Source organism: Suricata suricatta, chromosome X, assembly GCF_006229205.1.
Source record: "Suricata suricatta isolate VVHF042 chromosome X, meerkat_22Aug2017_6uvM2_HiC, whole genome shotgun sequence".
NCBI lineage: Eukaryota > Metazoa > Chordata > Mammalia > Carnivora > Herpestidae > Suricata > Suricata suricatta.
In genome coordinates this window covers 76,313,240-76,337,243 of record NC_043717.1, presented here as the reverse complement: position 1 = coordinate 76,337,243, position 24,004 = coordinate 76,313,240, and the positions used below count along the sequence as shown (strand labels likewise).

The 24,004-nt window shown below is 37.7% G+C and overlaps 1 long non-coding RNA gene across 1 annotated transcript in view; it reads left to right on the top strand.

Annotated features, from left to right (window-relative positions):
• LOC115283284 overlaps nt 1–24,004 on the top strand; it is a 60,155-nt gene that overhangs the window by 32,165 nt on the left and 3,986 nt on the right. Inside the window, exon 2 of the long non-coding RNA XR_003904984.1 lies at nt 10,694–10,834. This is a non-coding gene — a long non-coding RNA (uncharacterized LOC115283284). The remainder of the gene's footprint in view (nt 1–10,693; nt 10,835–24,004) is intronic.

Below are 24,004 nucleotides of genomic sequence, written 5' to 3'. Positions count from 1 at the left end.
TTATCCTAGGTCCCCTAGACCAGGGATTCGCAAATTACTTGTGGGCCAAATCTGGCCACACTCATTTGTTTACATGTGATGTATGCCTGCCTTTATGCTACAATAGCAGAGTTGATTACATTTGAGACCATATGGCCCATAAAACCAAAAATATTTACTTTCTGAACCTTTACAGAAAGCATTTTCTGACCATTTTTGTAGACAATCCTTGGGTGGCCTTCACTTTCTTGTAACATTGAAAATCCCTGGCCCCACTCTTTTCTCTGTATTTCTAAGTTTCAGATAATTTTTCTAATGCTGCTTTGATTATGCCGTGGTGGAAGTCCTTTCTCCCCCTTTTGTGCTCACATATTTATTTGCATCTCATAATATACTGTGGTATTATGATCTTAATTAGATTTAAGTTTATTAGGAACATCTATTCATCTTTGTATTGGCACATAGCACAGTGCCTTGCAAACAGTAGATATTCAATAAATCTTTGTGGAGGTTAATTGAATCAAGACTAAAATGTGAGGGTGCCTGGGTGGCTCAGCTGGTTAAGGGTCCAACTCTTGATTTCAGCTCAGGTCATGATCTCATGGTTTGTGAGTTCGAGCCCCACATCAGGCTCTCTGCTATCCCTTTCTCTCTGGCTCTTTCTCTCTCTCTCTTTCAAAATAAATAAATAAAATTTTTTAAAAAGACTAAAATGTGAATGTGAAGTTCACAGAAGCTTGGAGATTGGGATTACTGAGGGAGAACCCCGAGAAGGGTAACTGAGAGGTGAATGAGGTCCTATGTGAAATTATTTAATGCAAAACCTTATAAATTCTTCTGCTGAATTAATTATCTCAAAAGAGACCATTATTTATCTTTAATGTACCATAGTTTCTTCATCTCTGTGATGTGAATAGTATTTGCCAGTCATTTGATTATTTCAAACCTATGATAAATAACTAGCATTTTATTAGTACTTGTTCTTTCTATAAGTAAACACATTTGGTCGTAAAAGTTTATCCACTATTGAGAGTGGAAAGATTTTTGAAAACCATGTTTATCTAGTAAACATGTTGTGACAAAGGAGGTTTTGTTACTTTTATCTATAACATGTAGTCTAGAAGATATTGTTTAGATTATGAAATTTTCAGTTTTCCAGAACATTTGGATGATTTTATGTAGAGAAGCAGACTGAATGTTACCTTTACTGCTCTAAAAATTTCAGGTTACCATGCAAATTATACTCAGTGAATACCATCTGAATTCATTTGAAATATGATTTTATTCTATCAAGGAGAGTTAAGGGATGGCTTCGCAGCATATACTATTATTTTTATATTATATATGAGAAATTCAAGTGTAATCTTATTGCCATTAGCAGGCCTTGACCCTGGCTCATCTGACATTAGGCTAAATCTTTCTAAGAAACCAGCAAAAGATGAACCATAGTATTTCATCTTGAGATGTTTGTAAAATGTATGATTTTCTTTTAAACAGGTAAATTTAAGTATGCTTAAAATATTGTACTGCTCTTCAGCTTTACCTGAGCCTATATTTTGATCCAAAGGGTTTTAAACCTTTATGTCTTAAGGGATTGTTCAGTGCGGGGGACCAGCCCTCGCACCTCAGTCTAAGGGTGTCTGAGTAGGGGATTGGGGTCGGCGCAATATCTATAAGAAAGAAGACAGACAACATGAATGGTGGTAGGACCACACTTTACTAAGGAAGTCAGTGTCTTATATACCATAGGTGACTACATAGTTTATGGTCCTTGACGTAAAGACATGTTCTGGAAAGGATCTTTCTTATCAGGAAGAGAGGATAGGAGTAAATAACAGGAGCAAATAAATCACTATACGGGAAGGATTCCCTAACAAGAGTCTGTCTAAAGATAAGCCTAAAGAATTTCTTTTCTGAGGAGTTTCACACTCCTACAAGGCCCTTCAAGCAGTTATTTATGGGCAAGACGCTTATCCTTCAAGAAGTAAATCTTTGACAGAGGATTATGTTTACTCCCAACAGCAGGTAATGAGCTAGAAACAACAAAGCAAGAGAAGGCTGGTGTCACTAACTGACCCAAGTTGATTCAAAGCCTAAAAGTATATGCCTCTTTGAAAAGCAAGAGAAAATCATAGAGAGGATAAACAGAAGCTACATGTGCGGCCCAGGAGGCCAAATGTTGTTTCACAGTCTTTTGACTTGTTCTGCAACTGCCCAAATAGTTCACCTGTGCCCCGGAAATAGTTCACCTGCGCCCCGGAGGCATAGCCATCAACGGTAGCTATGCAGGAGGTTTTTTGGCCTACTGGACCCCAACAGTTCAGTTAATGTCAGATGACTAATCCAGCCTCATGTGCCTATTTTTTTAGTTAATCTCTATACCCAACATGAGGCTCGAACTCACAACCCTGAGATCAAAAGTCAAATGCTCTACCAACTGAGCCTGCCAGGTGCACCCACCAAGACTAGATGTTTTTTTAAAAAGTAATTAAAAGGGCTAGTCATTTCAGATATTTATGTGAGAATATGATTTAGTTGATTTCACAGTTAATAATTTAACTTCAGTAAAAAAACAATGTCTCCTGGTTTTCTCCATGGGCTTGTCTAATACAAACGAATCCCAATTAAAGTATGATCTTTCCACTGGAGGTTAGAACATCATTTTTCTAATTATGGTATAAATCCTTCAATGGAAAAAAAACTCTTCATCTGTAAAGAAGTCATTCCCAACAGAAATCTTATATATTATAGAACACTAATTATTATGCATGTCTTAATACCTTTGCCAAAGGAGTCACATATCAGTAAATGCATTAAGATAATGGAGGTTAAAGTAAAGATAACTACACTGAGAACAAGTAAAAGCATTAAATATACAAAATAACTTATTTGGCTTTATGTAATCTTGTTTTGCTTCACTAAATTTGGAGTGTTTTTAAATATATTTTCTGCTACTGGGCAAAATTAAATGTTCCCCATTTCAAAAATACTATACACTCTGGCTCACTCTCCTTTAGTTTGCTGTCTATAAGAAATGGATTTATTGCCCATGATATAATTTGGGTGGTGATGTAATCTCAGCCCCTAGACTATTGGCTAGGCTTTCACATTATGATTTTACCAGACATTAATAAATAAAGCCATTTCATTCATACTCATCGCAGTAGCTTAATTATTTGTGTGGTTATTTGTAAAAATTAGTTAAGTTGGCTGAAATGAATTGACGTTTGTGCTGTAATCCATTCTTCTCCTTCACTTAGACATGGATTATGAATTCCCCAATTAGAATTAAAGTATGTCACATTTATTTTATGGAATCTACTTTGAATAAGTACAAATACAATGTCTACTGTAAATACAAAGTCATATTATGAATGCAATAAGTATAAATGAAATTCATTGATTACTATATAAATGATTAAAAACTCCAAAAATGGCAATTATCAAATATCTCTTTAAGTCAGTGTTTGGCATGTTACAATGGCAGAAAGCTATTAATTCCACTAGTATATGTTGCTGTCCTGGGAATTATTCACAGGCAGTAAGCCAAAATGGTTCCTGCCCATAGATGTTTATTAGCTATGAGGGGCACCTTTGTGGCTCAGTTGGTTACGTGTCCAACTCTTGATTTCAGCTCAGGTCATAATCTTGCAGTTTGTAAATTCAAGCCCCACATCTGGCTCTCCAGCACAGAGCCTGCTTCGGATTCTCTCACCTTCTCCCTCTCTCTGCCCCTTCCCTAGTCACTCACCTTCTCTCTCAAAATAAATAAACTTTTAAAAAAGCATAATAGGGACCCTGGCTGGCTCAGTTAGTTAAGTGTCCAACTCTTGATTTTGGATCAGGTCATGATCTTATGGTTCAGGAATTCAAGCCCCACATCAGGCTCCCTGCTGACAGCACAGAGCCTGCTTGGGATTCTCTCTCCTTCTCTGCCCCTCCCCTGTTCATGCTCTCTCTCTCAAAATAAATAAATAAGACTTTTTAAAAATTTAGAAAAAAAGGATATTTAGATGTTTGTTAGTGATGCAAATCACAACTGACACAGACCTGAATGCTTTTTTACATTAAAATGACATCATAATGTCTCGGAATTGGAAGCAAAGTCACCCAGTCCAGTTTCTTACTCATTGCAGCAATCTCACCTATAATTTGACTAATAGGTAGTGTCACATAGAAAACAATGGGCTTCAGAGTCAGACTTGTGAGCTGTATGACCTTGTCCCTGTTCCTTAACATGTCTCCTCATCTTCTAATCTGTAGACTCAAAATGATGTTTACCTTGGCTGATATTTACTGAAGCAATTACTACGTGGTAGCACTCACATATTAGTTACTCTTCCTCATCTCTCATATTTAGGGATTTCTAAGCAACAAGTGTTAATTAGCTAGCATAATGTAAAACGCCTTGTATTTATCAGGCACAGTTCAATAACACAGTGACTAAAAGATGTAAGAACTGAAGGTTATCTTTAGCATACTCAGTTTTTCCTTCTTGCAAACAGCAAACAGATGGAAGAGAAAAATATAATTTTAGTCTAATGCAGTGCTCTGTAGAGTTTTAATTACAGGTCCTTATCAGTAAAAATACTTTCAGGACTCTCCGAAATTTAGCTATAATTAAGATACACATATATTGTACTGCTATGTTCATTACAAAACCTACTCAGAAATGAGAAATTGTAAAACAAGATAAAAATTAATGCAAGGGACTGGTATCAGAATGTATAACAGACTCTTACAATCAACAATGGAAAACAAATAGCCCAATTGTAAAATGGGCAAAGGATCTGAATAGATATTCCTCCAAAGAAGACTGAAAAAAATAGCCAATAACTACATGAAAAGCTGCTAAACATCGGTAGTCTTCAAGGAAATGAAACTCAAAACCACAGTGTGATACCACTGCATAGGTGACCATAATCAAATAAATAAAAAATAACAAGTGTTGGTGAGAAGGTGGAGAAGGTGGAACCCTTCTACATTGCTGGTAGAAATGTAGGGGCGCCTGGGTGGCTCAGTCAGTTGAGCATTCGGCTTCGGCTCAGGTCATCTCACAGTTCATGGGTTCAAGCCCCATGTCGGGCTCTGTGCTGACAGCTCAGAGCCTGGAGCCTGCTTCAGATTCTGTATCTCCCTCTCTCTCTGACCCTCCCCTGCTCACACTATCTCTCTCTGTCTCTCAAAAATAAATTTTAAAAAAGCATTAAAAAAAAGAAATGTAAAATTATGCTGCTACCATGGAAGACAGTCTTGGTAGTTTCTCAGGATGTCAAGCATAAAGTTATCATCTGATTCACAATTTCACTATTAGGTATATACCCAAGAGAATTGAAAACTTATGTCCATAGAAGAACTTCTACATGAATAGCAGCATTACTCATATTAGCTCAAAAGTGGAAGCAACCCAAATTTTTATCAGCAGATGAATAGATAAATAAAATGTGGCACATCATACAATGGACTAATTTTTGGCTTTAAAAACAATGAAGTACTGATACATGCTACAATGTAGATGAACCTTTAAAAGTATGCTAAGTGAAAGAGTCCATATTAAAAGACCACCTATTATCCGATTCCATTTATGTGAGGAAAATCTAAAGAGATAGATAGTAAATTAGTGGGCCTGAAGATGGGCTGAAAATGGAATGGGGGTGACTGCTAAGGGTGTGTGGTTTCTTTTTGGAATACTGAAGATGTTCTAAATTAAAATTTTGGTGATGCTTGTGCAAATCTCAATATAGTAAAATCCATTGCCTTTAGCACTTTAACTGGGTGAATTTCATGGCACGTAAATTATATCCCAATAAACCTATGTAAAAAGGTAAAATAAACAGAACAAACTCAATATATAAATAAAAGTTCTTGTTCTCCTTCCCATGCCCCATAGATCATCTTGTACATATCCACTTTGGAAACCTCTGGTCTAAAAGCATTCCTCAATGGTCCCGAAAATAACACTGTATTGGCTGTGAAAACTGCAGGTGCATAATATGTAATCCCCTGCCTTAATGATTGCGAGCCTGATAGTAAATGGTTGAAGAAGGAAAAACACCAACTTAACAGTCCCCTCAAAATGTTGATTTGGATCTCAACTGACCTTGATTTCATTCCCTCTTTTGCCTACTCCCCAAATGGAGATTTTTTTTTAAAACTGAGGATATCATTGTAATCAATTCTCTTCTGGCCAGGGATATTGAATGTGACCCAAAGGACAGTAAATTCATGACCAAACTTCTTACTTATGATTTTTCTAGTGGAGGCTCAGAATATTCAGAGACTTTAAATGACTCTGATTCTTATACCAAACACACACATCTCATTTTTAGTAATTGTCCTCATCAAGGTCAACATTGAACTGTACCGTTCTTCTCGAGGTATGTAAGTCTATTACTAATTTTCCTTTGGGTCTGTTCCAGCTGCAGTTTTTTACACTGAATTTTATTCATTGCCATGAATGGTACCTTACAAATTGCTGAATGAGTCTAAATATATTTATATAACATTACACAAAGCCTTAGAAGATATGTTTTATAAACATCTACCTAAAGTTCTTATAAACCCACACAAAATGGACAAGGACATAATTATATGCAAATTGTCTATACAAGTAGTATACTGTTTCATTAAAACAATTTCATTTGAGGTGCCTGGGTAGCTCAGTCAGTTAAGCATCTGGCTTCAGCTCAGGTCATGATCTCACTGTTTGTGGGTTCAAGCCCCGCGTCGGGCTCTGTGCTGACAGCTAGCTCAGAGCCTGGAGCCTACTTCAGATTCTGTATCTCCCTCTCTCTGACCCTCCTCTGCTCACGCTGTCTCTCTGTCTCTCAAAAATAAATAAAAAACATAAAAATTGTTTAAAACCCCCCAAAAAACCCAATTTCATTTGAGGAAAATACTGTGAAATTAATGAATTTCTTTGAGCTGAGAATTGTGCCAATTTCACTTATATAGGGAAATAATCATTGTAAGTGTATGCATATAAGGCATTAAATTTGTATCCATAAAAAAGTAATTGCTATTCAGGAGAATTATGTTCAACCATCTGTATCTTGACTAGAGTTTAGATGCCTGGCCCTTTATTAGTTTCTTTCCTTTTAGTTTATGAGTCTTCCTGGAGTTACAAGCCCCATCATTATCCCCTTGGCCAGGGTCATACCCAATTTCAGTTTGGGCACATAAACTGAGATGCTGCTTTTTATATGTACATCACTGACACTTTGATCCTGGACAAAGTTCAAATCGAAAGACAAGATCCTTAGATTGACTTTGTAGTTCTATATCATACCAATCGCATCTATCATAAAACTTAAATTCAACAATAATAGCATTTCATTTACTCTCATGACTATTTTTAGATACAGGTAATATACTTTATTACTTATAATTATGCACTGAATTTCTAACTATAAATGCATATAAGCAATCCTTCCAGAAAGTAAAAGTTGAGGAAAAGCTAAATGATTGAAATATACCTTTAATCCTTAGGTACTGAATCTCAGAAGGGTCCAAGATCCACTTTTTAAGGACTTGCCTTCCAAAAGTTGCTAACTTCTCTTTCTCATGAATTTTTTAAAGGGTGACAGTATACTTTATTGAGGATCTACTAATTGCTAGACATTCTCACATATTTTATGTAATGCTAACAAAATTATGAGTATTACATAAAGGGAGAAAATGGTTCAAAGAGGTTTAATAAATATCTAGAGTGTCATAGTAAAAAAAAGGAAGATAGGGTAAGCATAATTCTTCTTAATTCAAATCTTGTTGTCTTTCTATGTATACCAAGGAGAGGGAGGAAATGGGTGCCCAATAGATAACTTTGCCTGTTCCCTAAGGGGTGGTGGGATAGGGAGTGTAATAATATAAGGGAATTTTTCTATCCAGAAACAGAAAATAAGCAACTAACTAATTGAGCATGTGCTATGAGGATAGGATTATCTAATAGGGGATCAAAAAACTAGGAGGATTGGCATGGATTTCACACTGAAAAATAAATGGAAGTCACTGTAGTGTTTGTAAGTGTTAAAGCAAAGATTCAAACTCAAGACCTTTTTACCTCTAGGCTTATACATAGCTTTTAAAATATTTTTCCTTATTTCTGGAAGAGTATTTCCCTCCAACTTCTCTTGCAAAATTTTTGCCCTACTATCAAGTGCCAGCCTTAATGCAACCCCTTAGTGATGCATTTTATAATCTATTTCCTTTTCCTAGGAGATGGGATCTTTTTTTCAGCTATGTGATATGATATTGAAAGGCATCAGTACTGGGGTACAGAGGAGAATTGGGGTACTGGAATGGGATTGGGGTTGCCTTTGGACATCTTCTTTGGCCCACTGTCTTCATTAGCTTTTCTGAGATGCTAACATCATAGTCCAGAATGCTTGCATGTCCCTAGTCTCAGCTGGCAGAACCGAGAAAGAGTTAGGCCAAATGTCATCTGTGCAGTCAACCATCATCGACCAATGTAATAGTTTTGCATCTCTTACTATATCTTTTTCTGAATGTAGATATTTCTCTACTTAGAGAAAGGCTACTATTGATCTGCTTAGTTCAGCCTCATGCTTGGATGTCAATGTGTGCTCAATTCACTTGGATTCCTGAATACTAATCCCCTTTAATAGACTTATCTGAAAGAAGAAATGAGAAGATGAAGAAAGGAAGTGTCTCAAGTATTCATCCGGATGCTCCTTCATGGCTCCTACATAGAAGGGATAGTCCTACAATATCTGCTAAGATAGCCAGGAGCTAAAATGTGGCTGTCAAATACATGAAATGCCTTAGGATAAATTGAGATGTGCTTTAAGTATAGAGTATGCACTGATTTCAAAGACTTGGTATGAAAAAAGAAATATAAAGTATCTCATTAGCCAGTTTTGTATTAATTACATGTTATAATATTTCCAGTATTTTGAATTACGTAAGTTATTAAAATTAATCTCACCTATGCCATTTTTTACATTTTTATGAAGCCATTAGGAATTTTAAAATGACATGTGTGTCTCACATTTGTAGGCTGGATAATATTTCTTTTGAGCAGTGTTGATTTAAAACCCTGTTTCTACACGGTTGGTGGGAATGTAAACTGGTGCAGCCGCTCTGGAAAACAGTGTGGAGGTTCCTCCAAAAACTATCCATAGAACTCCCTTATGACCCAGCAATAGCACTGCTAGGGATTTACCCAAGGGAGACAGAAGTGCTGATGCATAGGAGCACATGTACCCCAATGTTCATAGCAGCACTCTCAACAATAGCGAAAACATGGAAAGAGACTAAATGTCCATCATCTGATGAGTGGATCAAGAAGATGTGGTATATATTCACGATGGAGTAGTACATGGCAATGAGAAAGAATGAAATCTGGCCATTTGTAGGAAAGTGGATGGACCTTGAGGGTGTCATGCTAAGCGAAATAAGTCAGGTGGAGAAGGACAGATACCATACGTTGTCACTCATAGGTCTAACAGGAGAACAGGAGAAACCTAATGGAAGACCAGGGGGAGGGGAAGAGGGAAAGAGAGTTGGGGAGAGAGAGGGAGGCAAAACTTGAGAGACTATTGAATGCTGAAAATGAACTGAGGGCTGAAGGGGGAGGGGGGAAAGAAGTGGAGGTGTTGGAGGAGGGCACTTGTGGGGAGGAACACTGGGTGTTGTATGGAAACTAATTTGACAATAAACTACTTAAAAAATAAATAAAAGGAAGCATACGAAAAATAAAATAAAATAGAATAGAGTAAAATAAATAAAATAAATAAAATAAAATAAAATAAAATAAATACAATAAAATAAAATAAAATAAAAAATACCTTGTTCCTCAAAGTGTAGTCCAAGGAGCAGCATTATTGGCATCATCTGGGAGCTAGTCAGGGCTTACTCCCGAAATACTGAATCAGAATCTGCGTATAATATGATCCACAGGTGATTCCTTTGTAAACTAAAGCTTGAGGGCCACCTGGGTGGCTTAGTCAGTTAAAAGTCTCTTGATTTTTGCTCAGATCATGATCTCACAGGTTGTGGGATTGAGCCCCACATCAGGCTCTGCACTGACAGCACGGAGCCTGCTTGGGATTCTCTCTTTCTGCCCCTCCCCTGATCAAGGTGTCTCTCTCCCTCTCCCTCTCCCTCTCTCTCTCTCTCTCTCTCTCTCTCTCTCTCTCTCTCCTCAAAATAAACAAACATTAAAAAAATTAAGCTTGAGAAGCACTGCTCTAGACATTCACAAACAGATTCTTGCCCCAACTGTAAGCATATGAAAAAGCTGTAGGTTCGTTTTATGTGTCAACATGACTAGGCTCTGGTACCCTTCTAGTCTAGGTGTTAGTCTAGATGTTGCTGTGTAGGAATTTTTTGGATATGATTAACATTTACAGTCAATAGACTGAAGGAAAGCAGATTATTCTGTATAACATGAGTGGACCTCAGTTAATCAGCTGAAGACCTTAAGAGCAAAACTGAAGTTTCCCAAAGAAAAATCCATTCTGCCTTAAGACTGCAACATTAGGAGCACCTGGGTGGCCCAGTTGGTTGAGCATCCAGCATGAGCACAGGTCATGATCTCACAGTTCTTGAGTTCAAACCCTGTGTCAGGCTCTGTGCTGACAGCTCAGAGCCTGGAGCCTCCTTCAAATTCTGTGTCTCCCTCTCTCCCTGCCCCTCCGTTGCTTGTGCTCTGTCTCTCAAAAATAAACATTAAAAAGGTGTTTTTTTTTTTAAGACTGCAACATTAGAAGAAACCCTGCATGAGCTTCCTGCCTGCTGGCCTGCACTGCAGATTTCAGACTCAAGACTGCAACATTAACTTTTCAGTGTTCTTGCCTGCACTACAAATTTCAGCCTCACCAAGCCCCATGATCATGTGAGTCAAATAACTGTATTTCTTTCCTTTTGCCTAGAAAACCCTAATACAGCCTGCTTCATTTAGCATGGTCCTAGGTACCAAGTCTCAAATTTGTTTTCTGCACCCTTTAGTTCTGGCATATCACCTATGTAGATTTTCAAACAAGTCTCATTCCTTTTATTTGTTCCATTCTAGGGTTGACTCTTGACTCCCCCCCCCCAATTAACCAGTGTTAAAGAATAATTTCAAAAAGGTAAAATCATGAGTTATACAAATATGAACACCCGTCAAAGATTTTATTGAATTCACTCATTAGTGATTTAACAAGGAAGAAGTTAGTACTGGTTAAAGGAGAATCTAATGAACAGGCACATATATAGACAAATGAAATTTGTAAATGATGCAAAACTAATCAATTCTCACAGGGAAGTAAAATGTAACGTGTGGAGGGGCGAATGGGTGGCTCAGTTGGTTAAGCATTTGACTTAGGCTCAGGTCTTGATCTCATGGTTCAAGCTCCACCTCTTGCTCTGTGCTGACAGCTCAGAGCCTGGAGCCTGCTTCAGATTCTATATCTCCCTCTCTCTCTCTCTGCCCCTGCCCCACTCACACTGTCTCTCTCTCAAAAATAAAAAAAATTTAAAAAATGTTTTTGCGTAATGTATGGAATCATCTGTTCTTCAACAAACTGCATCACCCACCAGGGAAAAAAATTTTGTTTGCATGTCTATGGATAAAAATAGTTTGCATTATTATCAATTTTCCACAACATACAGTGTAGTAAGATAGCCCAAAGAGAGTGAAAAGTATGAATCTTAACTGATTCGAATAATCCCTAACAGTCTGCTGCATAACATCTAGCATTCTGTTGAAAGATAACTAGTAATATTTTAACCATTAAAAAAATTAATGTTTATTTTTGAGAGGGACAGACAGAGCATGAGCAGGAGAAGGGCAGATAGGGAGGGAGACACAGAATCTGAAGCAGGCTCCAGGCTTCTAGCCATCAGCACAGAGCCTTAAGTGGGGCTTGAACCCACAAACTGCGAGATCATGACCTGAGCAGAAGTGGACACTTAACTGACTGAGCCACCCAGGCGCCCCACCCTTTTTTTTTTTTTAAGTATTTCACAATCTTTATGGAACAACCTATTGATCAACTGATGCTAAGTTTATTGGACTTACTATGGTATGAGAGAAAAACAAAATGCCAGTCTTAGTACTTTCCCCAAATGGAGAAATTAAGGAAGGGAGTTTATAAGGTGTTTTAGGGTTTAGAGCCTGGAGTGGGTGATTTTAAGGTGATATTGAAGGCAGGAATCTGCTATAGATTGGGCAGAAGTTATGACAAAATAGTTTGAGGCTTTTTGAGCACAGCAAGGATGAGGATCTTGAAGTGGATCTTTATGATTGAGCTATTTTAGTTGGCTTATCTTCTAAATGCAAATGTTTCCTGCAGTGAAAAGCTAAGTTTTAAAAATTTTCAAATGTTTATTTATTTTTGAACAAGAGACAGAGTGTGAGCAGGGGAGGGGCAGAGTGAGAGAGAGAAGGAAACACAGACTTTGAAAAGGCCTCCAGGCTGTGAGCTGTCAGCATACAGCCCAACACGGGGCTCAAACTCACGAACCGTGAGATCATGACCTGAGCCGAAGTTGGACGCTTAACTGACTGAGACAACCAAGTGCCCCAAGAAGCTGTTTTTATGCCTGGTCCCAGTTTAAGGACAGGAAAAGTATGCCTGGTGTCAGTGTTATTTAACAGAGGGCCAGGGAAATATGCCTGCTCTTAGAATTGTTTAATACAGGGACAGAGGGGCACCTGGGTGGCTCAGTAGGTTAAGCATCTAGCTTTGGCTCAGGTCATGAGCTAACAGTTCGTGGGTTCGAGCCCTGCGGTGGGCTCTGTGCTGATAGCTCAGAGCCTGGAGCCTGCTTCGGATTCTGTGTCTCCTTCTCTCTCTGCCCCTCCCCTGCTCATGCTCTCTCTGTCTCTCGGAAATAAATAAAAAATTTTTTAAAAATACAGGGACAGAATTACATTGTTTTCAGTATATGTGCTGCTGAAGTGAGCACATAGAATAACATTGTTTTCAGTTCTCAATAGTATCTGATACCCAATGTGCCTTGCCCAGTTATTTGTATACACCCTTGCTCTGTTTGCCTGTTTCAAAGCAAAAAGTTCATTCTCTGTTAATACTTGAACATAGTCCATTCCAAAATGGCTTCTTGCTGTGTGCAAGGAGACACTCAGAACCCCACAGTTGGTATAAAGATCATTTTAAGCTGGAGACATTTGAGATTCAACAGATGCAGAAAGAAGCTTCTCAAAACTTCCCTTACCTGTTTCCCTTAAAAGCAGAAACTTCTGAGAAATGAAGACTACCATAAATTCCCTCTTATGGGCGGGTTTTACTGCCAGGAGGGAGACCAATAGTAAACTTTGCCATAAATCTCCTCTGGAGTGAGTTTCATAGTCACGAAGAAGACCGAAGAAGACCGAAAGACCACTCACAGCTGCATAAACAAAATTATCACAAACTTTTTAATCTTGTACTTGTTCTTTTAAAAACTCATGTCTCTCTCTCTCTCATTTTTTTTTCTTGCAAAAGCCAAGGGCTTTATTATTATGGGCTTAGGCTGCCGAGCCTAAGCTTGGGCTCACAGACTTTACCAGCACAGTGGATCCATGCTGAGAGCCCCGAACAAAGGCGGGGTAGGGTCTTTATGGGTTTGGGAAGGGGGAGTTACAGGAAATTGTGACACGGTACAGGGGTCCAATCATTACTATACAATATTATTGACAGCAGGTTTAACCATTCATTGATACTTTTGGTGAGAGCCAATCACAACATTTAGAGTATTGACCAATCACAGAGTGGGCCCAGGACCCTTATGCAGGGCTTGACTAGCCTTCTAGGCCTGCCCTTAGAAATGTTAAGGGTGTTAGCTGGCCTTTCCTGATTGGATATTACAAGGGTGGTCCCTCCTGCCTTGGGCAATGTGTGCCCTTCTATTGACTAATGATTAGAGTCAGTTTGGTTCAGACCTGTGTCCTTACATTCCCCCCTCTGTCTTGTAACTGACCCAATCCTGGGTCAGCTGAGTTACCATTGTTCTGGTTTAAGGCTTTATGTCTTTCTTAAAGAAACCTATTTTTTTCCCTTAAAAGGCTTTCCCCCACTCCCGTTCCCCTACTGAGTTAGGTATATAAGCCCCAAATTCTAACTACCCCATTGAGTTATTCATCACTAAGTCCTCCCTCATATTTGTACATTGCATGCATTGTGTTTTTCTCTTACTAATCTCTCTTTTGTCAGTTTAATTCACGCATCCCTATACAGAACCCAAGAGGGTGGAGGGAAAGTTTTTCTTTCCCTAACCTTCAAATTGCAACATGATGTTGCTTTCTATTGTATATAGCTGCCTTTTTCTTAAAATTCTAAGAATGATTTTGATAAATATGTGTTCTGTGAATTCTTACTCTTATTAAGAAAGACATTAAAATAAAACAAGTTTAGGGGTGCCTGTGTGCTCAGTTAGTTAAGTATCCAACTTTGGCTCAGGTCATGATCTCATGATTTGTGAGTTTGGGCTCCTAATCGGGCTCTGTGCTCACAGTGCAGAGCCTGCTTGGGATTCTTTCTCTGTCCCTCTCCCTTTGCCCCCTCCTTTCTTAAAAATAAACATAAATAAGTAAATAAATAAATAAATAAATAATAAAACCGGTTTGAACTTTTTCTTTTACCCTTTTTCATACCTGTAGTTATATCTATAGATAAACCTATCTAAAAAAATTTTAGGCAATTATTTTGCAATTGCTTTTCAGTTCTGTGGTGCTCTAGGAAGCAACTCCTCCTTAGCTACACCTTTAGGCTAAATAAAGCAGTAATATCTAAACATAACCTCAGGAATTTGTAGCAAGTACAAATCCCTGTGAACCACCTCCCATCTGCATATATTCTGATTCACTAAGGAGGAGTTTAAGGATTTGTAACAAACACCTCAAGTATGAAATTTAAGCATGCTACATTTTAGAAGGGCTGTCCTAAAAAGGAAAAATACTTAGACCAAATATATCTAGAGAAGACATTTAGAAAATAAATTCTTATATTTTTAAAATCTCGCTTATGGGCTCCTGGCTGGCTTAGTGGGTTGAGCATCCCACTCTTAGTTCTGGCTCAGTTCATGATCCCAGGGTTATGGGATCTAGCCCATCAGGCTCCACACTAAGCCTGGAGCCTGCTTGGGATGATCTCAGGCTGTTTGCCCCTCCCCCACTCATGCAAGCTCTATCTCTAAAAAAAAAATCTCACTTAATATTCTTTTGAAATACCGGGAAACCAGTAATATGGTTGTTATCTTAAGAATAAAAAAAAGTAAAAAAAATCAACTCATTACATTAACATCTTTTTGTCAACTAAAGTAGCTATGGCTAGTTCTGGTTTGGAATGCAGGACATAAAAGCTTCTTGCTTATGGACCTGCTGAGAGGGGAAACCAAATCCATCACTTCATTTCAAGGAGCCAAGGAAACTGTGTTTTTTGTAATGGCAATGAAAAAAAATGTACATTTTTTCGGTTGTAAGGTAAAAGCCAGTGCACATACATATTAGTAAAGTTGTTCCCTCTGATGGAAATGGCCTTCTCTCTTCCTTGGTTAGTAATTCTTTGACCCTCTCCCAAAGTTGCCTCTTGTGATTCCTTCTTCCACTTTTATTATCCCTCTCTTTATTTCATCTCACTCTTTGTTTTTCCATAGCACATTGTGTATCTCCACATTATAGGGGTTTTTAAATTTTATTTTAAAGAGAGAGAGAAACCATGAGCAGGAGAGAGGAACAGAGGGAGAGAATCCTAAGCAGGCTGCACACACAGCAAGGAGCCTGACCTGGGGCTCAGTCCCGTGACCCTGAGATCATGACCTGAGCCAAAATCAAAAATCAGATACTCAGCTGACTGAGCTAACCAGGCGCCCCCTACATTGTAGACTTTATATGATAACTAATTCGTTTTCTGTCTGTCTTCCCCACTAGACCGTAAACTTCTCTGGTGCAGAAATCATGGTGTAATTACTTTTTGTGACCTCAGTCCCTAACTTATTATTCAATCAAGGAGACACGGCCATGATTTGTTATCTATACACATAAGCATCTCTGTCTACAGGACACCAAACCAGCTTTGTGAATATAATCTGAGACCTCATCAGACAGTCTCCCCTAACAGTGATAAACTAAAGATATGTGTATTCTCCCAATTTCTGTTAATGACTGGGTAAGTGACGGTTTCCAAAGCATTGCTAGATTTCTGTGAACATTGATGAAATCTAAGAGATAATTAAGTTCACTTTTTTGGGTTGTAAGTACTAATGAAGAAAGGAAACAAAACAAAAAGCCCTATATATCAGCTACCTAGGATAAAGGGATGATTGAGTGAATCTTTTATTTTCTTAGTCCTAATAAGGTGGAATCCAATAATATGGCGTTTCTGTCACCTTAAATTTTCTCAAGGCTGCTTTGATTCTGCTGGCTAATGTCAGTGTCCATAAAGTAGGCAATGTTATTGTTGCTAGGGAACAGAGCTATCACCTACTACTCCAATCAATTTTGAAAAAATAAGCCAATATTAAATTTTATTTGTGAGTGCATGTTCCTACACATTTTAAGCTGAATAAAATCATAATAAATACTTATGATTGGAACTAGTATGTGTCAAGGATGTGTGAGTCTGTATTACTCAGATGCCACTGCAATTTACTGCTACATTATGCTGTGAGAGAGGTCAGCCAGGAAATGGGCCAGGGCCTTCTAAAAATCCCAGTGTTCAGCCAATTCTATTAGTTCCAAGTGCTTTGCTTTTTTCCTCTGCAAGGATACATCAGTTTCGCATAATAGCTCCAATTTTCAAAAAGCTGCATTTGATTTATTTCTTTGGAAATTCAGCTTTCAACCAAAAAAAAAATAACATGCTTGTTTTTAAAAAAGCCAGATTTCCTACACCAAACTGGTAGGTCGAATTATGGAATCAGAAAAGACTGATTACTGAAGCACATTTTAAATAATGAACTGTGAAGGAGAATTAACATTTCCCCCCATTATCCTAATGTTAGGAAGAAAGGTACAGATTCATAGGGGACCAAATTCTCCAATTTCTTAAAAGTCTGCCTTACAGGCTTTAATGCAGTCATTCATTACTTTACCAAAATGACTTTAATTCAAGTATGCATGATTCAAAAATTAAAAGCAGAAACAGGCAGTTTTTAAATATATCAAGCAAGGAAGTAGCAAAATACTTGCCACAACAGATAATCAACATCACAAGGGCTAGCTCATGACATGCACAGAAATCCTATGCTAGGCTAATGATCATGGCTGACACTGAATATTTTAAAAAATTATTTGGAATTTGAAAGATAGGTATTGTTAAAGGATAATTTTTTAAAGGTAAAATCATGACACTCGTACAAATACAAAATGAATACATGTCAATTATTTTATTTAACTGATGCACCAATTAAAGAGCCAGAAAGATGTTATTGGTTCAAGGCTAATTCAAAGAGCAGAAATAGCTTATGAAATGAATTTACAAATAAATTAAAAACTGGCTTTTACCACGGGGGAGGGGATGGAGGGTGGGAATCAATTGTCTCTCTACTGAGGGCATTCATTTGCATATGGAATAGGGAAAACTCATTTGTAATGCTTTCAGTAACTTAAAACTCAGAGTTGTAAAATATTGAAAGACAGTGAAAGTGGCGATAACCTTGATGAGTAAACTGGACAAGACACCCACTAATACTTTTATGTCCCTTTCGATCTTTTATAATTTTCCTGACAATAGAATTTGTATGTACAAGAAATGGTTAATGTCATTAAGATGATTTAACGTTTCTGTTCTTCAAACATAGTCCTTCCATATTGCTATTGTAGTTCATAGTTCTATTGTTAATTTTGTGTGTGTAGTTGATTTTATAGAACATGCTGCAGTTCTTGTGAGTTGAAAGATAATTAGGAGAGCTTTTAATCCTTTAAGGAACCCTTCTGGGGCGCCTGGGTGGCTCAGTCGGTTGGGCTTCTGACTTTGGCTCCGGTCAGATCTCACATTCGTGGGTTTGGGCCCCGCGTCGGGCTCTGTGCTGACAGCTAGCTCAGAGCCTGGAGCCTGCTTCTGGTTCTGTGTCTCCTTCTCTCTCTGCCCCTCACACTCTCATGCTCTGTCTCTCTCTGTATCAAAAATAAATAAAACATTTTTTAAAAAGTTTAAAATGTAGATTGTCTTATTTATTAAAAAAAAATTAAAAAAATAAAGAACCCTTCTGTGGTAGGTGGAATTCTAAGGTGGCCCCTCCGACTCCCACCCTCTGGAATATACAGCCCTTGGAATAGCCTCCCCTTGATTGTGGGTGGGCTCTGTGAAGTAGACAGCAAAGGGATTTTGCAGATGTTGCTTTTGAGTTGATCAAAATGGAGATGATTCTGGGTAGTCCTGATCTAATCAGAGAGAGGAAGCAACCGCAGACATGCTCCAGCTGGCCTTGAAGACAGCCACCATAAATTCAACAGTTGCAAGAAAATGAAGTCTTCCACCACCATGGGATCCGGGAGACAGCCTAGAGCCTCGGGTGAGACCTCAGCCCTAGCCAATACCTTTATTTCAGCCTAGCAAGATCATGATAAGAGAAATGAGTTACTCAGTGTCCAGACTCCTGACCCACTGAAATAAACAGTATTTTTTAAGCTGTGAAGTTTGTGGTATTTTGGTGTACAGCAAAAGAAAACTAATACATTTCCCCTTTCTTCTCAGAAGAGTTGCACCTTCCCCAAATACATAAATGGATATATAGATAAATAAGCATCCAAGCAAAAAAATAAATAAATAAAATCAAGAAAAAACTCCACAGGAATAACTTGAGATTTTGGTTAGTACAACTGTTTTGAATAACAGCTGACCCTCTTCTGATATAAAAATAATCTCTGGAGATATTTTACATGACAAATAAAGAAATATGTGTTCATTTTAGAAAATTGGAAAACTGCAGACAGGCCGAACATTACATTTTGGAAGCTTTCTTATCAGTTTTGTTTTTATGCATATTTTTTCACATACCATGATCATCCTTGCACATCACTGATCACTACTCCCTTGACTAGTGCCTAGTACATAGTGGATCCTAAGATGGTATTTATTGGGTATAGAAAAAGGATGGAGTAAGCAAGTTCTTTTGTTACTATTTAAAAATATTTAATTGTCCTAATTCTTGTGATTCTGTCCACATCAAACATGGTTAATATAACTCCTAAAGAAGTAGTAAGCAATGGACTGTGGACTATTGTGTACACATCGTATGCTGTAGAATATGTAAGAGCTACTCACACAAGCCTGGGGCTCAAGCTTCCTGCCATTGTTCCCTCCCTTCCGTTTCTGGTGAACAGACTTTTCACTGTTACATGTTTTAAAAAGAGCTTTGGGGCTCCAGGGTGACTCAGTAGTTTAAGCCTCTGACTCTTGATTTTGGCTCAGGTCATGATTTCACAGTTCAGGAGTTCGAGTCCTCCCACCCTTCACATCTTTGGCCTCTATTCTGACAGTGCAGAAGTTGCTTGGGATTCTTTCTCTCTCAGTTTCTCTGCCACTCCCCCACTCATATTCTCTCTCTCTCTCTCTCAAAATAAATAAATAAAAAAAATTAGGGGCACCTGGGTGATTCCGTTGGTTAAGCGTCCACCTTCAGTTCTGGTCATGATCTCACTGTTGGTGGGTTCTAGCCTGCATTAGGCTCTGTGCTGACAGCTCAGAGCCTGGAGCCTGCTTCAGATCCTGTGTCTTCCTCTCTCTCTCTGCCCCTCTCCCCCCACTTGTGTTCTGTCTGTGTCTCTCTCAAAAATAAACATTAAATTTTTTTAAATTTTTAAATAGCTTTATGGAGATATAATTCATATATCATACGACTTAAAGTTTAAAGTTACAACTCAGTGGCATTTAGTATATTTGCAGAGTTGTGCAACCATGACTATAATTTGTGTTATCTTTTTAGTTTATTTTTTTGTTTATTTTTTAAATTTTATTTTAATTCCAGTATAATTGATATACAGTGTTATATTAGTTTCAGGTGTACCATATAGTCATTCTACAATTCTATGTATTACTCAGTATTCATTGTGATAACTGTACTCTTAATCCCCTTTGCCTATTTCACCTATCCTCCCGCCCACCTTCCCTCTCATAACCTTTGCTGTCTGTACTTAAGAGTCTGTTTTTTGGTTTATCTCTTTTTTTGTTGTTATATATTTTTAACTTAAAAAAGAATGTATTTTATTTACCACTGTTAATGTGATTAGCCCCCTGGTATCCTTGTGAACCCACTGTCTTGAGTGCAAACTGCTGATTTCTTTTACCTGAAGAACTTACCATTTTTTATAGCCTTAGTGTATCAAATATAAGTTGAAAGTGTTTTCCTTAAAATTTTATGATGCTCACAACAAAATATTATTAGACACTAAAAAGGAAGAAAATACTGGCACATGCTACAACATGGATGAACTTTGAAAACAGCATGATAAATGAAAGAAGCCAACCACAAAAGACCACGTGTATCATTCCATGTATCCATTTATAGGAAATATTCAGATAGGCAAATCCTGAGACAAAGAAAGTACATTAGCATTTGTCAGAAACTGCAGAGGGGTATGTAAGGAGTGACTGCTAATGGGTATAGGGGTTCTTTTGAGGGCGATAAAAATGTTCAAAAATCAGACTATAGTTATTACAATTCTGTGACTATATTAAGAAGCACTGAATTGTATAATTTAAATGGGTGAATTGTATGCTATATATATTACATCTCAATACAGTTATTAAAAATGTATATGGGTGGCTGGGGTGCCTCAGTGGCTCAGTCGGTTAAGCATCTGGCTTCTGCTCAGGTCATGATCTCATGGTTCAAGCCCCACATTGGGCTCTGTGCACAGTGTGGAGCTTGCTTGGGATTCTCTCTCTCTCTCTCTGTCCCTGTCCTACTCTCTCTTTTTCTCTCAAATAAATAAATAAACGAAAAAAATGTATATGGGTGGGCAGAAATTTCATTCTGTCTAAATTGAATGCAGTAAAAACGATCCTAAAGGACAAAATTTTAGAAAAATTAGGGCTATATGTAAACATTAACAAAATCACAAAAAGTCTTTATGTTTGTTTCTTATATGTGTTTATGTTAAAAAATCTATATGGAAAAAATGTGTTGACAGGTGAATTTCATTGAACATTTAAGGAAGAAATAATATGTATTCTATAAAAACTCTCCCCCAGAAATGGAGGAGTGTTCTCTTACTACCTCATTTTATGAAGCCAGCCTTACTCTGATACCATAACCAGAGAGAGACATTACAGACAATAAAACTACTGATCAGAGTGCCTGGGTGGCTCAGTCAGTTAAGCATCTGACCCTTGATTTCAGCTCAGGTCATGATCTCACGGTTTGTGAGTTTGAGCCCCACATATGGCTTCACACTGATGGTGCAGAGTCTGCTTGGGATTCACTCTCTCCCTCTCTCTGCCTGCACCTTCAAAATAAGTAAATAAACTTAAAAATAACTGATAAATATCCCTAGGAACCTAGACACAAACATTTTTAACAAAACTTGAGCAAATTGAATCCAACAATACATAAAAAAGGGTAATACGTTACAACAAGGTTGGGCTTATTCCAGGAAAACTGAGTTGATTTAACATTCAAAAGTAATCAGTGCAACTCTTTATACTAACATCAATACATACACAAACATATTATGATCTCAGTAGATGCAGAAAAGTAATTTGACACAATTCAATGTCCATTTCTCACTAAAACTCTAGCAAAACAGGAAAGGAAACTTTTCATATATAACAATTATAAAAACATATAGGTAGCACATATTTAATGGGGAAAGAGTAAATGATTTTTTTCCTAAGATCAACAATAAGACAAGCACATTTGCTCTTGTCACTTCTTTTCTTTTATTTAAATTTTTTTAATTTATTTTTGAGAGACAGAAAGAGACAGTGCAAGCAGGGAAGGGTCAGAGAGAGAGGGAGACACGGAATACAAAGCAGGCTTCAGGCTCTGAGCTAGCTATCAGCACAGAATCTGAAACGGGGCTTGAACCCACGAACTGTACAATCATGGCCTGAGCTGAAGCCCGCCGCTTAACTGACTGAGCCACCCAGGCGCCCCTCGACACTTATTTTCAACATTATACTAGATGTTCTGGCCAGTGCAATCAGGCTAAGTAAATAAATAAATAAATAAGTAAGTAAGTAAATAAATAAATAAATAAAAGGGCTCCATATTGGAAATGAAAAAGTAATACTGTCTTTATTCATAGACAACATGAAAGTCTATGTAGAAAATCTGTTGGGATCCACAAAAAAAGCTACTAGGACAAATTCATGAGTTGACCAGGTTTTGGGTTACAAGATCAATATGCAAAAATCAATTGCATTTTTATATATCAGCAGTGAACAATCTAGAATTGAAACAAAGAGCAATGACAAATATGATAGCACTTAAGGCTCAAAAAAACTTACGAATAATTAGGGATGAATAGTTAGGGAGGGATAAAGCTGACAAAAAAGTGTGTAAGACTGAAGACTATAAAACACTGCTGAGACAAATTAAAGATATCCTTTGATTAAGAGACCTGTTAGAATGACTTCAAATTGTCAATATTGTTAATAGGTCAGTTGACCTACAGATTGAACACAATTTCAATTAAAATCTGTTTCTTTTCTCCAGAGATTCATTGACAGGTTGATTTGAAAATATGGAGGGGGGCACCTGGGTGGCTTAGTTGGTTAATGTTTATTTATTTTTGAGAGAGACAGAGAGACAGCACAAGTTGGGGAGGGACAGACAGAGATGGAGACACAGAATCTGAAGAAGGCTCCAGGATCCATGCTGGGCTCAAACTCCCGAACTGTGAGATCATGACGTGAGCCGAAGTTGGACGCTCAACCAACTGAGTCACCCAAGTGCCCCAAGCATCTGACTCTTGATTTTGGCTCAGGTCATGATCTCATGGGTTGTGGGATTGAGCCCCACATCAGGCTCTGCACTGACAGCTTGGAGCCTGCCTGAGATTCTCTCTCTCCCTCTCTTTCTGCTCCTCCCCTGCTCTTGCTCTCTCTCTCTCTCAAAAATAAATATTTAAAGTGTATATAGAAATGCAGAGGACCAAAGCCAAAAAGCTCTGAAAAAGGATAACAATAACAAGGTTGGGGACTAACACTCTCTGATTTCAAATATTATGACACTATAGTACTGAGGACAATGTGGTATTAGCATCAAGATAGATGAACAGGTCACTGGAACAGAAAAAAGAGTCCAAAAACAAGCCCACATATATGGACAATTAATTTTTGACAAAGTACAAAGGCAAGTCAATAAAAAAAGAATGAAACAATCAGCTCTCCATATGCAAAAACAAAAACAAAAAAAACCCCTCAATCTAACCCCAACCACACACAAGATTTAACTCAAAGTAGATCATAAACCTAAATGCAAACCCTAAAACTGTAAAGCTTGTAGAAGAAAACATAGGAGAAAATCTCTGCGACCTTTGGCTTGAGAGCAGTCACTTAGATACAACACCATAAGTACAACTCATTAAAAAAATGATCAGAGATTTCATGGAAAATAATAACTTTTGCTCTTCAAAAGATACTGTTAGGAAACTAAAAACAGTAGCTACAAATGGGGAGAAAATATTGTAAAGCATATTTTTCATAATAGGCTTGCATCCAGGATATATAAAAACACTCAAATCTTAACAATAAGCAAACCACCCAATAAAAATAAAAACCAAAGATTTAAGCAGACATTTCACCAAAGAAGATACATGGATCACAAATAATCACATGAAAAGATGGTAGACAGCAGTAGTCGTTAAGGGTATTGCAAATTGGAACCACCAGAAAATACCATTTATGCACTTATTAAAATGACATATATTGACAAAGATGTGAAGGAATGGGAGTTCTCATAACCCTGCCTGTGGAAATGTAAGATGATGCAGCCATGATTTTGGCAGGTTTATGAAAAGTTAACTGCACACAGCTACCATAGAACTCACCCATTCCCTCCCTAGATATGTACCCAATAAAAAAAGAAAGCTTCTGTCCATACAAAAATTTCTACATGAATGTTTATAACAACTCTA